We start from the raw sequence: 14,994 nt of genomic DNA on the forward strand, positions 1-14,994 counted from the left end.
CTTGATCATGATGGATGATCTTTTTGATGTGTTTTTGAATTTGGTTTGCTAATATTTTGTTGAGTATTTTTGCATCTGTGTTTATCAGGGATATTCATCTATAATTTTCTATTTTTGTCATGTCCTTGCTTGGTTTGGTATTGGATGATGCTGGCCTCATAAAATGCTTATGGAAGTATTCCCTCCACTTCTACTTTTTGGAAAACTTTAGGGAGGATGGATGGGTATTAGGTCTTCACTAAATGTTTGATAACATTCAGTGGTGAAGCCATCTTGTCCAGGTGTTTTGTTCTTAGGTATTTTTTTTTTAGCAATTCAATCTTGTTGCTGTTCATATTTTGTGTTTCTTCCTGGATCAGCCTTGGAAGGTTGTATTTTTCTAGAAAGTTGTCCATTTGTCTAGGTATCCTATTTGTTAGCGTATAATTTTTCATAGTATTCTCTAAGAATTCTTTGTATTCCTGTGGTGCCTGTAGTGATTTTTCCTTTCTCATTTCTGATTCTGTTTGTGTGTGTATACTTTTTTATTCTTGATAAGTCTGCCTAGAGGTTTACCTATTTTGTTAATTTTCTCAAAGAACTAGCCACTGCATTCATTGACTCTTTCTATTTTATTCATCTCGATTTTATTTATTTCTGTTCTAATCTTTATTATGTCCCTCCCTCTACTGACTTTTGGCCTCATTTGTTCTTCTTTTCCTAGTTTCATCAATTGTGAGTTTAGACTGTTTATTTGGGGTTGTTCTTCTTTCCTAGGTAAGCCTGTATTGCAATATACTTCTGTCTTAGCATGGTGTTTGCTGCATCCCACAGATTTTGCAGTGTTGAGTTATTGATGTCATTGGTCTCCATATATTGCTTGATCTCTGTTTTTATTTAGTCATCCATTGATTATTTAGGTTGTGGCCTTTTTCATTTTTCTACATAATTCCTTTCTAGTTTCATACCTTTGTGGTTTGAGAAGCTGGCTGGTACAATTGCAATCCTTCTGAATTTACTGAGGTTCTTTTTGTGGCCTAGTGTATGATGTATTCTGGAAAATTTTCCACATGCACTTGTGAAGAATTGTTCTGTAGATATCTATTAGGTCCATCTGTTCTAATGTGTTGTTCAGTGCCTCTGTCTCCTTAGTTATTTTCTGTCTGGTTGATCGGTCCTTGGAATGAGTGATGTGTTGAAGTCTCCTAAAATGAATGCATTCTATTTTCCCCTTTAATTCTGTTAGTATTTGTTTCATGTATGTAGGGACTCTTACATTGGGCACATAGATATTTATAATGGTTATATCCTCTTGTTGGACTGACCTGTTTATCATTATGTAATGTCCTCATTTGTCTCTTGTGACTTTCTTTGTTTTGAAGTCTATTTTGTCTGATAAAAGTATTTCAACTCCTGCTTTTTTCTCCCTATTAGTTGCATGAAATATCTTTTTCCATCCCTTCACTTTTAGTTTGTGTATGTCTTTGGGTTTGAAGTGAGTCTATTGTAGGCAGCATATAGACAGGTTTTCTTTTGTCCATTCAGTGACTTTATGTCTTTTGATTGGTACATTCTTACCTTTAGGGTGATTATTGATAGAAATATACTTATTGCCATTGCATGCTTTAGATTGTGGTTCCCAAAGGTTCATGAGTAGTTTCTTTATTATCTAACAGTCTAACTTAACTCACTTAATATGCTATTACAGACAATCTGAAGGTTCCTTTTTCCTTCATTCTTTTTTTTCCTCGTCCACTCTTTATATATTAGGTGTCATTTTTTGTACTCTTTGTCTATCCCTTGACTCACTTTGTGGGTAGTTAATTTAATTTTGAATTTGCTTCATTATTAATTGGTCTACTTTTTTTCTGTGGTTTTATTTACTCTGGTGACAGCTCTTTAGCCTTAGGCACTCTTTCATCTACAGCACTTCCTCCAAAATACACTGTAGAGATGGTTTGTGGAAAGTAAATTCCCTCAACTTTTGCTTATCTCAAAATTGTTTAATGCCTGCTTCAAATTTAAATGATAATCTTGCCAGGTAGAGGATTCTTGGTTTGAGGCCCTTCTGTTTCATTGCATTAAATGTATCATGCCACTGCTTTCTGGCCTGTAAGGTTTCTGCTGAGGAGTCTGATGATAGCCTGATGGGTTTTCCATTGTATATGTTCTTTTTTCTCTTTCTGGCTGCTTTTAAAACTCTGTCCTTGTTCTTGATCTTTGCCATTTTAATTATTATATGTCTTGGTGTTGTCTTCCTTGGGTCCCTTTTGTTGGTAGATCCCTTGTGTTGGTAGATCTGTGCACTTCCATAGCCTAAGAGACTATTTCCTTCCCCATAGTGGGGAAGTTTTCAGCAATTATTTCTTCAAAGACACTTTCTATACTTTTTTCTCTCTCTTTTACTGGTTCCCTTATAATGGGAATATTGTTTTGTTTGGATTGTTCACAGAGTTGTCTTACTATTCTTTCATTCCTAGAGATCCTTTTTTCTCTCTATGCCTCGGCTTATTTATATTCATGTTCTCTAATTTCTATTTACTGTCTCCTCTACTTCATTTAATCTGCTTTTAAATCTCTCCATTGTATATTTCATTTTGGGTACTGTATTTGTCAAATTTTGTGTCTCATTCTTAAATTCCTCCCTGAGTTTTTGGATATTTTTCTGTAGTTCTGTGAGCATGTTTATGATTTTTTTTTCAAATCTCTTTCAGGAAGATTGGTGTTTTCACTTTCACTTGGCCCTCTTTCTGGTGTTTGTAGGATTTTGGTTTGAACCAGTTTCCTTTGATGGTTCATATTTGCAGGTGGCACCCTCTAGTCCCAATAATCTCTATTATCTGGAGCTGATGAGCCCTGGAGCGATGGTGGGGATTGCTGACAATTGGTGCTTGTGCCTCTCATCAGAAAGTGCTCTTTCCTGCTTCCTGGCTGCAGTGCCTGCCTCCACTGCCAGGGCCAGTGGGCCAAGTGCACAGGGTGGTGCCTCTATGCTATGCCTTTGCAGCTGTTGTAGGCAGGGCTTCCCTCTGGTTGGCCTGACTTAGTGGCAGAAGCAGCCACTTTGTGAGCTGGTGCTGGCCAGTAGGAAGGAGTGGCAGGCTGCATATCACAGTGAGGGGCCTCCTAGCTGTGTTTCTAGTTAGGGGAATGGGGTGCCTGCTGATCCTGAAAGTTCCCAACTTGGTGTGGTGAGTGTGCCAAGACAATTTTGTTCACCTGTCCTCTCTTCTGAGCAGCAAGCTCTGTGTAATACTTGCTCCTTTAGCAGCCCTTTGACTGCTACTTTTCTTTTGTCCCAGAGTGGCCAGTTGTGGGTATCTGTTCTCCATAAGTGGCTGGAATCTCAGTTTCTCAAAGTGTTCTGCCTGTCTTTGCTTTCCAACCTCCCTAATCTCCAGAGCACCAGGTAAGGTAGGTTTGTGCCCCCATTTCATATCTCCAGGGCTGAGTGTTCAGCAGGCCTAGGCCTCCACCCACACTCTGCTCCATTTATCTTCCTCCCTCCAGTAAGCTGGAGTTGGAGATGGGCTTGGGTCCCACTGGATTGCTGCTTTGGTACTTTACCCTTTTCCATGAAGTCTGTTGTGTTCCCCAGGTGTAGGCAGTCTGTCGCTGCCTTCTTTCCTGTTGTTCTTTCAGAATTAGTTGTATTTACTGTATTTTCATATTATATATGGTTTTGGGAGGAGATTTCTGTCTCATCTTTAATGCCACCATCTTTCGATGTCATATATAATCATTAGTGTTTAAAGGGCCAAAATGCTCCATTGTCATGTCACTTTGAAAATTGGCATTAGGCAGGCATTAAAGGGAAAGCTCATTAAGTCAAAACTTGAATTGTTTTTCTTGAACTAGTAAAGGGGAAGTTTATTATAATAAAAACCAAAAAGAATTTGCTAATAAATATAGATATTTAACCCAAAATATATGGATGTCACAGAAAACACTTTCAAGTGCTTTTATAATTCTTACCAAGTTTATTGGGAACTGACAGGATTTTCCTAATAACTATGCTTGTACAGTATGACCTTGATTATTGTTGATTGGAGATGCCGTAGATATTGAGGTAAGTTGGGCAGATCATATTTTAGGCTTTTGGGAGTTTGGAAGTTTGACCTCTGAAGAAAAGTTGGAAGTTGAGTTGTACAACTGGTTGTATTGGAAGGAAAGCCCTTAAAACTTCCCAGTGTATTCTCCAGGGGTGTCTAGTTCTCCGTCTTTCCTAAGACTTTCAGTTTCTTTTGGAGTTAAGTGATATCCTGAAGAGTAGATTTCTCATTTCCCCCCTTACACTTCCTTGAATAATTGTATTATATTTATTTCAAAAGAAACAAAAGCTAACTCTCTCATATACTTGAAACATTTTACTCTTTTGGTTTTTATCTCATCCTCGTGTTTGCCACTCATCTCCCTTACTTTTTACATGTGAATTTTTCTGGGATAAATTTCTGGGTACCTTTATATCTGAACCAACTTCCCTGATAGTATTATCTAGTATCATGATTTTAAATACCATCTACCATCTATATGAGGATGACTCCAAAATTTATGTGTGTATTCCGGACCCTTCTCTGACCTTCAGACTCATAAGTCGAAATGCCAGTTCATTCACTGAGATGTCCAACAGACATGTCAACTTCATCTTGTGCAAAAGCAAACTCTCAGCCAACTTTCCACCATCCTTCTAGCCCAGTGGAAAGTAACTCCTACCTGCTTGGTGTGATCCTTGCTGCCATTCCTTCGAAACCCCACATCCAGTATGCCAACAAAGTCTTTTCACCTATCTTCAAAATAAGGCCACATCTGATGTCTTCTCACCAACTTCATTGCGTTATTTACTCTTAGTCCATTCTAGCATCAGCTCTTGCTTAGTTTCTCCAGTAGTTTTTTTCCATCCTTGTTTCTGTTTTGGTTATGCTCAGCAAAACAGCTGGGATGATATTGTATGATATTGTGTTAAAAATGTGACATCATGTGTGGGAGGTGAAAGCCAAAGTCTTCACAAAGTTGTTTACATTTTATTACCAGGTCTGTATTACCTATTTGTCTTTATCTTTTACCTAGCTCTTCCTTCCTATCTTTCTTTCAGATTTCCTAGATTCTTTGCACCTAAACATGGCCAGGCACTCTTTCACTCCAAAAAGCTGTCATTGCTACTTCCTCTCCTGGCATACTCTTTTTCTAGCTGAACAGTTTGCTTCCTTTATTCTCATTGAAGCCTTTTGTGACCATCCCCTTTATACTATAACCTCCCCCCACAACCCTAGAAATTACTGGCTTTTTCTTTCGCTGTACCACTTACCACTTTCTAGTATGGTATATATTTTATGTATTATCTCTCTTCCCACAAGAATGTCAGTTCCACAGGGGCAGGGATTTGTTAACTTTTTTTCACTGCTATATGTTCATTGCCTATGAGTGAATCACTGATGTACTGTATCATCAGAACGAGACATTCTTCTTTTAGTCCCACTATATTAGCAGTGACTGCAGGCAATTAGAGATCAGGTTTTGTATAAATAATTTCATCCCTCAGTGTTATCTCAATATTGCCTCAATTTAGCCTGGGTGGGTAAGTTTATTTTATATGTAAGAATCACTGTATATAAGTAAATCTCAGGGGCTTTGAATAGATAGTCCTACGTTCTTATTCCATCTCCAATTCAAGTTATGGCTATCAGCTTGTCATTCAGCCTCTCCAAGCTTCAGATTTCTGTTCCATAAAATAGGATAAAAACTACCACTTTTTTTTTTTAGGATTAGGAGTTATATTTAAGGTTTGGCATACTGCCTGACACATAATAGATATTCACAAAGTAAATCATTATAGTATTACTAGTAGTATTGGAATTTTGCTATCTAGTGAAAAATCAAAGTGTGTCCCATGTTGCAGTTTTTGAATTAGGGTCTCGGGAAGTAGAGTGAGTCCTGGATCTCAAGTGAACAAGGTCATTCTCTGGGTCAATCTAACTTGATTCAAATCTTAGGTTTGCTATTTCCTAGATGAGGGATTTTGGAAAATAATTTATTCTGAACTCAGTTTCTTCATTTAAAAAATAGAGATAATAATAATGGGTACCTGCCTCATTGAGTTACTATGAAGATAAAATGAGTTATTACAAATAGCATATTTAGAACAGTGCCTTGCATAAGGTAAGCATTCAGTAGATATTAGCTATTATTATCAGTAATAGAATACCAGGGATCATGTCACTTTTTCATTATAGTAAAACTAGCCTTGAGCCCATCGTAAGTCTTTAATAAATATTAGCCAGATAAATTTATTAATAAATCTTCATACTTTGAAATGGCTCATGTTTATCAATAAACAAATGTGCATTTTTTTTGCCCCACTAAATGTGTACTCTACAGCATATACTGGGTAGTGACTTGGTAGACCTATTAGTAAATTATTAGTTTTTTTCTCACTAGCTTCATGAAGCCCATGATTTGAATTTACATTTCTGGAAAAATTACCAAATAATTGCCAATCAGAGACCTTTGAGGTCACATGACAATAGTAAGCTCATGCCAGGGATTCACCATGTTGTATTAGTAGGTAAAAGCTATTCCTCATCACCACTTCATGTGCCCTGAGACATAGGTGATAACTTGCTTTTTCTTCCTTTGTTTTTTGACTCTTATCAATCCACTAGAAATAATCTACTTTGAAAAGCTGAGGAACAACAGGCATGGAATAAATTAGCATAAATGAGTGAAACCAGAATGTGATGAGCGTTAATAATAAGGCCCAGATGGATTTGACATTAGATGAAGCAACACACAAAATATGAAGGCTTTGGGCTAGGGCATCTCTCCTGTTTCTCAGAAATGAAGGCAGCTCATCATGTCCAGCCATTTACTGGCACTAGATACCTTCTTGCAGGAAAAAGTATCAAATGTAGCCAGCGTATTCACACTTGCACTATTTCCTTATGAAAAAATCCATAGCCCTCTTAAGAAATAAATTAATATTAAATATTCCATTGGCTGAATCCCATGTAGACACTAATGGGAATCTGAAAAGGGCCCTGCTTTTGGTAAGCAGTCTTGAGTGATTTTCTTTTTCATAATACTGAAGAATATGGATCTAGTTCTCATCTCTTTACCCTCTGTAAATCTATCCTATATTCTGTGAATATAAATGGTCATATTTAGATAATTTGTGAAAAAATACACAATAGAGCTCAGTTTTCCTAAAAACCTCCTTGTCCAGCTGAATAGGCAGCCATATAATATAACTGAAAGCATCAACATCAAATATGAATGCCAATGGAATGGTATTGCCTGCAACTTCGTCTTTAATTTCCGCCAGTCTGTAAGTCAGATTTATTATTTGAAGTTCCTCTCTTGTATTCATTTCATCAATGTTATTAATTATCAATAATTATCCATTATAATCAAACAATAATTAATAATTAAGAAGCAATGAAACAGCACTGGTTTTTTTTTTAGCTTGTTACCCTTTCATATCTCCATCTTTTATGCTGTACTTATGCCTAAACAAACTTGCTGACTTTTCTTCCTCTTATGGCTTCAAGCCCTTCATACAAGAGCTAACAGTTATCCCCACTGCATTTTACCCTTTCTCTGATGGGCTATTTCTTTAGTTAATCAAATGTTCATTTGAATTATCTTTCTGTTATTCTTGAGTTAGGTGCAGCTGTACTTGACTTAATATCATCTACTGATTGTATGACCATAGTTTTAATGCTCTTATCGAAAATCACTGGTAAGGACAAAACAATATGTGTATTCTACAAGTGTTTCCAAAGAAGTTTAAGAGAATAATCCTTATATACAATTATCCATTTATCTAACACCCACATTTCACCATCAAAACTAAAATAACCAACCTTCATCAAGCTCCTCATGAACCGATAGTTTGCTAATGTGTCAATCATCAAAGTTGTAGCATGATCAAGTAGGAAAAACTTCTTTAATTAAACTAGATGATTGGCTCTGCTATTTTAATGAGTTTGGCAGTCCCCAAAGTGCAAATCAGATAAATAAATACACTCAATATTTTGTTGTATGAGTAACAGCCAAAAGAATTAGGTAGAGCTAGGTTACAGGTGAGCATTTTGAGGAGTACCAAGCTTTTTGGTTGATTTCAAACATTTGGAATGTTATCTTACAAAAATGAAGGAATGGTCTTATTCTAAATTGCCATAAAAATCAGAGCTAATACTATATATAGACACATGTCAATAGAATTATTTCATTATCCTCTGACTTATTTCATGAAGAATTTCTAAAGATATATGAAGAATGTAGACTTCTTGGATAAAAGGGACAGTAAGCAGGAATGGTGGTAAGTTTCTTGTCAATTTAGGGATCCAAAAAGTCACATGAAGATTACTTTCTAAGTCTCTTGTAGAAAGAAATTAAGCTTCAGATTGGAGGTTTTATTAAATGGCACACATGTTTCCTTCTAGCCCTGGTAATCTATTATTCTATGAAGGATGTCATCTACCTTCCTTGTCCCCTTTTCCCTTCCACTTACTCCTCAGCCTCTTACAGTCTGATGCTCATTATTACTCAAATTATTCCTTGCAGCAAAGTTATTATATAAAATTGCATTCATGACACTGATTCTTTACCCCCACCCCCTCATATTTATATTCTTTGTTATGTGACTTTGCAGTTCCTGCTACCAAAGAGGAATGTATGTTCCCACCTTTGATTTGAATTTGGCTATGTGGTTCTCTTTGACTGATGTGATATTAAGAGGCATGGTGTGGCAAAAAAAAATTTAATTTCTGTGTGATCAGGGTTGCCTTCTTGTGTCCCTGATATATCCATGAGAATAACACATCTGGATTAGCTTGCTTATTCCAGGAGGAGGATGAAGGACTTGTGGAGCAGCTCTGAATGATCCACAGATACCAGCCTAGATCAGTTGATCCACAGCAAAGCTGCATTTCTTGAAAATAAATTATTGTTGTTTAAGCTGCTGAATTTTTAATGGTTTGTTATGTACCTTTTTTGAACCAGTAGCTGATATGAAAATTTATACTTAAAAAGAAGGTGCTAGCATATTAAATACTTAAAATCTGTGGCATGAGTCTTGAGACCAGCATTATCAGTGATGAGGAAATAATTAGGGGAGGCAAAATTTAGAGGGCATATGGAGTCAATCCATAACCTGGTGGGTTAGAAAATAAAAGAGGTTCTTGACTCTAGCCTCTCCAGGCAGTGAAAGAATCTTCATTTCTGTAAGTCCTAAGGGGGAAGAGAAAATCTAGAATACAACTGATATATACAAGGTCTCCAAATAAAAACTAACTGAAGGCTATGACTATAGGGCCAAATGTCTTATATGTCTTTGATAAGGCCTCTGGAAAATTTAGGGTAATGCTTTTTCAGACTCTCTGAAGAAGGTTGAGGTTATGATCTCACAGCAGGTGCCCAAAATACATGAAATTAAGTCTTAGCTGTTTTGTCCTGTATGGCAGCCACTAGTCACATACAGTTATTAAAATTATAATTATAATTAAATATTTGGTTCATCAGTGACACTAACTAAATTTTAATTGCTCAGTAGTTACATATGGCTAGTGGCTTATGGCTTATTGGGCATTACAGATTAACACGTTTCTGTCATTGTAGAAAGTGCTACCAGACAATTCTGGTAGAGCTATCTAATAAAATCCAGTATGTTTTAGACAGCTCAATTACCATATTTGCTACCATTCTGGATTAAAAGACTCTGAGACTGTTCAGAATATAAGAAGACCACTGGATTCTCAACTTTTTTCAGGCAGGAAGTTGCTCAGTCACAAAAGATGTCATCGGTTAACTCTCTCCTCACAAGAGCCAAAGAGGCGTGATGGAAAAAAGGAGCGCTTCAGAGGTTGGAGCCATGGGGAATAGTGTGCTCAGGAGCCACTTCCAGAGCAGAGCCAGTACCTGATAAAGAAGTATTCTCTGACCCAAGAACAGGAACAGGCGACGTGTTTTCACAGTGCGATTTTAGAATTGCAGTGCTCAAATGGCTGCTAATCTCATTTCTCTTCTACTTGAATAGGAGGGTTTATTGCTCCTATGGTGCCTGTTTCACCATTGTATTTTGGTCTTTGTACTGTAGGTCACTCATCTTTTTAGACAATGCCTTCAGATCAAGGGAAGTCACATTTGAACCTAATAGGATCACAAGATCCTGGTAGAGTCTAATGCATGAGTGAATGAAAATTTTGTGGTTCCTGAGAAGGGGTTTATTAGCATATTTTGTATGTGAGAAAGATGTAAATACATGTCACTAGGAAAGCAGACTGTGATAGATTGCTGTAATGGCCCTAATGCTACACCTCCTCTCTATGGCCAGATATTTGCTCTGTGACTATAGTTCCTTTAACTAAGGAGGCACAGAATATTTTCCCATCCTTTGACTTTGGATTTAACCATGTTACTTGCTTTGACCAATGAAATGTTATTGAGTTTGAAAAGACCAAATGCTTGGAAGTGTTTATGTGCTTGGATTTATCTTCTTGACCCTGGTATTGCCATGAAAATAATGTTTCTGGACTAGCTTGGTGGTTCCAGGTAGAGGATAAGTAGATGTGAGTGGCTCCAGCTGAGTTCAGAGCACATCAGCTAGTCTTCCAGCAACACACAGATCAGTGAGAATCAATGATTCTTGGTTTGAGCCACTCATTTGGGAGTTGATTGTCATGTTGCATTTGTGTGTCAATTGTGAACTGATAGAGTCATCACTGACCTCTTGTTTATTAACTTCAGTGAGCACTTCTTAGTCTTTAAATCTCTCTGGAACATTTGTCACTCTTCACCATTCCCTGTTCTTGTAACTTGATTTCCATGACCCACTATTTTCACCTGTCTGCTTTTATGGTTGCTCTTTCCCAGCTTTCCTTTGTGGGATTTCTTTCTCTGCTTCTTCCTTAAATCCAGATTCTCTCTACCATTAAGTTGTCCTCTTTTCACTCTATGTACTATGTGTGATGATGCATCTCTCTTCCTGACTTAATTCTCTCGTACCAACTCATAATGCCCAGATCTCTATGTCCTACCAGGATCTCCCTGTGCTCTGGAATACTTAAACGTCAATGGGCTACTTCAACACGCATGGCTCACTGAATTTGTTTAAACCCACATTCCTCACCATCATCCTTGAATATGTACCACTCTCTGTGTCTCTTGGCTCAGTGGGTAGCTGTATCACACGTCTGGCTGGTCAGGCCAGGGACCTGGCCTGCTTCCTTCTCCTTCATTTCCTTACCTAATGAACTGCAAAGTCCTCTCAGCTCTATCCCTTAATGTATTTAATCTACCTTCATTTAAACCCTCTAGCTTTGTCTTCATTATTTTAGGTCCCTGTTATTTCTTGCCTAGATTTCCACAGCTGCCCTTTAATTGTTTTTTGTGACTCCAATTTTGTATTTATAAGTCATTGTTCTCACTGTGGTCAAGCTGATTGCTTATATTAATTAGGGGTCTTTGGTGGCAAGAAAGAGAAACCCTCTCTTGCTAACCAGAGTAATAAGGTGATATATATTGGAAAAAATTGGAAAGATATGTGGAAATTTAGAGATAGAAGGGTATCTTAATGAATCAGGCTCAGAACAGACATAAACAAATTCCTATCAGTAGGTATTGCTCCGTAGGTTTGCCTAGGCATACTGGCTGGAAATGAAACAAAAAATATGTTTTTTCCTTTGACTGGCTGAGGTTAGGTATTTCTTTTGTTCAGAATGAGTGTCATAGAGTAGTGAAAGAAATAACAATTGAAGCCTCCAATGACTCAAGTTTCTGAGGGCAGAAGAGCTGGAATTACAATCTTACTAAAATTGTACATAATGAGGTAGAGGTCATTCCCAAGAGGAAACAGGACTATTGTTAAGAAGGGAAAACGGATGCTGGGTGGCCCTCTGTAGGTAAAATGTAGATCTTTTCCTATACTTTCCTTACATTGCTTAAAATCATTTTAATATTTCTTCATGTCCTTTGGGGTAATTCCCATATTCCCTGCCATGAGAGGTATACCTTTTCCTGGGGAGTTTTTATGTTCTTAACCTCGTAGAACCCTGTATCATTGAAACCAGCAGAACAGTCAGACTACTTGTACCTCTTCTAACCAATCATGTCTTCATCCAGTTCAGAGTACCTTGGTAGCTGCTACCTCCCAGGCTGCTTCTGACTGTGCCTACCTAAATGTGTCTGGTCCTTCAGAACTCACATACTATTCATCTCTTCCAAATGCTGAGATGGCATAGTGTGTTCTCCATGGGCTCCTATAGTCCCTTGCGTTGCTTCTAGCATAAGACTTACCACAATGAGTGTTAGCTGTCTTTTTAGAGAAACTGGGGTTGATTCCCATACACATTTGAATTCCCAGTGACTTACACTGTAGTTGGCACATAGTAGACTCTCACTGAATGTGTGGAAAGTTAAAAAAAAAGAAGACCCTGATTTCATTGGTAAATTATTTGTAAACACTATTAAAATGGTAGTAACATTAACCACATGGCAAAGATACAAGAGAGTAAGGCTTTGAATTAATGAAATCCACCCACTGTGGACTCATAAATCACACCATAACACTATGTTCCAGGTTCCACAGGTGCAATGCTTACATTTAATTGCACTGATCAAACTCTCCTTATGCTGAATTCCTGTATATATCATCCTCTGGGTAGGATCAACTGAGCAGTTTCAAATCCATTTGTTTCAAAATCCCAGGAGGACTTTGTGTTCTTGTGTGACTTTGTGTTATTTCCTGATGACTCATGGAGTATAAGAGCAATGAAAGTAGATGCTGCGTAAATAGATTCTCCTGGGGAGAAAATTCCTCTTTAAATCAACTTAATTTTCCAAGTTTTTTGAAATGTGAGCTAAGCATGTTGCATCTTTCTTTTAAGGAGCTCAAACCTCTTTGCAAATATTTGATCCCTTATTCTTAAAGCATTCTGAAAGCCTAAGGCAACTGGCTTCAGCGTCCAGGTTTCGTAATTTCCTATAGTTTGGTAGGTATATCAAAGGCTAGAATCCTCTGTTCTACTTTAAAGACAGATCAGAGGTATATTAGAAAAATAATAATAAAAGAAAATGAGTACCATTGTGTTGGGTTTCCATAGAGTATGTTTTTGCTATAGAACTGGAAATTCTTTCCCATATACTATATTATATTTATATGTTCTGTCAATATGACAGAAATGTAGAAATAAAATAATTGGGGATGCAGAGGCATAAGAAAAAAAAATCTGTTCAGGAAGGTCTCCAGGCTCATCCTGCTGGCTTAGATTCTCCAAAATGTGTTGGAGAAATGTCTCACCCACATTTAAAATGTTGGTCATGATGTTTTGAGTTTCACAATGGGTATACTCGCAAATTCCTCTCAGTTTTCTTCTGGCTAGTTTGTCTTAGAGTAAGAATGACTCCCAGTTGACCAAGGCTGTATTTTGAACACACATTGTAATGAATCAATTTATACAGGCAAACACTGGCTTCTCTCACTGATTTGATTTTCTGAAATATACCAAAAAAGGCCAGAAGAAATTAGATTGATTCTCTGTCTTCTACCATCAGATCCCCTAAGCATTCTCTATCTCTTTGCTCTGACTAAACACTTTACAATGTGTATTCTTTGAGTATTAGTCCTTCTAAGTATTCTGGAAAGTGAATTCCTTGGTAAAATAAATTTATTAATGGCTGAATATTACATTACCCTCTTAAGGACTTATAATGCAAATTAGCATGTTAAAAGCTCTGAGAAGTCCTTTAAAAAAGAAACTGGCTCAATTTTGTTTAACCCAGTGTTTTTTGAACTTAGTTGATATAGATTCCTTTTTTCACAAACCTCATTAATTTCCTAAAGGAAGAGTTACATTCCATGAAATGTGTTTTGGAAAGCCTTGTTTTAGCCACATGCAACTGTTCCCAGAGTTTCCTATGTCTATCCAGTCTCTCACCTTAGAAGATCTCATCTACCATTTGCAAACACCTTCCCAAGCAAATTCTATATGCCATCCATACTCTTTCCCAGTCTTCCCAAGCAGATGTATCTTCTGCCACTTCTGAACTCTCATTGCATTTTATGTCTATCTCTTCTATGGCCCTGCTTATTCTCTATATTGAACAATAATGAAAGACAGTTTAATTACTTTCACTGGACTTTAGGCTACTTGAGGACAGAGCCTCTTTTTAATTATTGTTCTATCATCTAAAGTATAGTATATCATCTATTTTAAAACATAAATGTAGAGCAAACAAAAGAACAAAGAGATGAATGAATAAATAAATTCATGAATGATTAACCTTTTATTATCATTAATCAAATGTCACTTTTAATGTGGCTAGATTCAACTCTATAAAAATATTTTCATTGATGATATGCAAGGTGACTATATAGTTTAATGACATTAGTGCTTGATCATTTAATTTACATAGGAATCAGCTTCAGCAGCCTTGGCCTTCCATTTCAGGCCTAATATTGTTGCATATCTCTTTTATGATCATAAATCTTCAAGAACCAAACACCATATCCTCATTTTCAAGAGGTCTCATATATTAGACTCCTCTTACTTCAAATTTTGACTGTCTTCAACAGAAAAGTCTGTTCCAGGCAAATATATCTCATCAAATGAATGCATAGTCCATTCTTGCTTTATGCTTCCATGCAATACACTCTTGCCTTGCATGCTTTTCATTCTCCTAATCAGGAGAATTAATTGTACCATTTTTCAAGGCCCCATTCCAATCACAAGTTCGATATGAAGACTTGATCACTTCAGTCTTTCCATTTCCTTTGACACCTAGCATAACAGATCTTGTGTTACTACTTACGTTTTGTTCTGCCTCCCCTCACCAGGCCTCAGACATCTTGAGAGTAGGAAAATTTTGTCCTTTTAATTGCTGGAAAGAATAATAGTAATAGTAATAATAATAATAATAATAATGAGATAGCATTATTTTGCACAGATTGGTTCAGTAAATCCTCACTAATCTGAGGTATAGAAAAGTTAAGTACTTTGCCCAAAGTAACACAGCTAATCT

This window comes from Manis javanica, chromosome 11, assembly GCF_040802235.1.
Source record: "Manis javanica isolate MJ-LG chromosome 11, MJ_LKY, whole genome shotgun sequence".
NCBI classification, from domain to species: domain Eukaryota; kingdom Metazoa; phylum Chordata; class Mammalia; order Pholidota; family Manidae; genus Manis; species Manis javanica.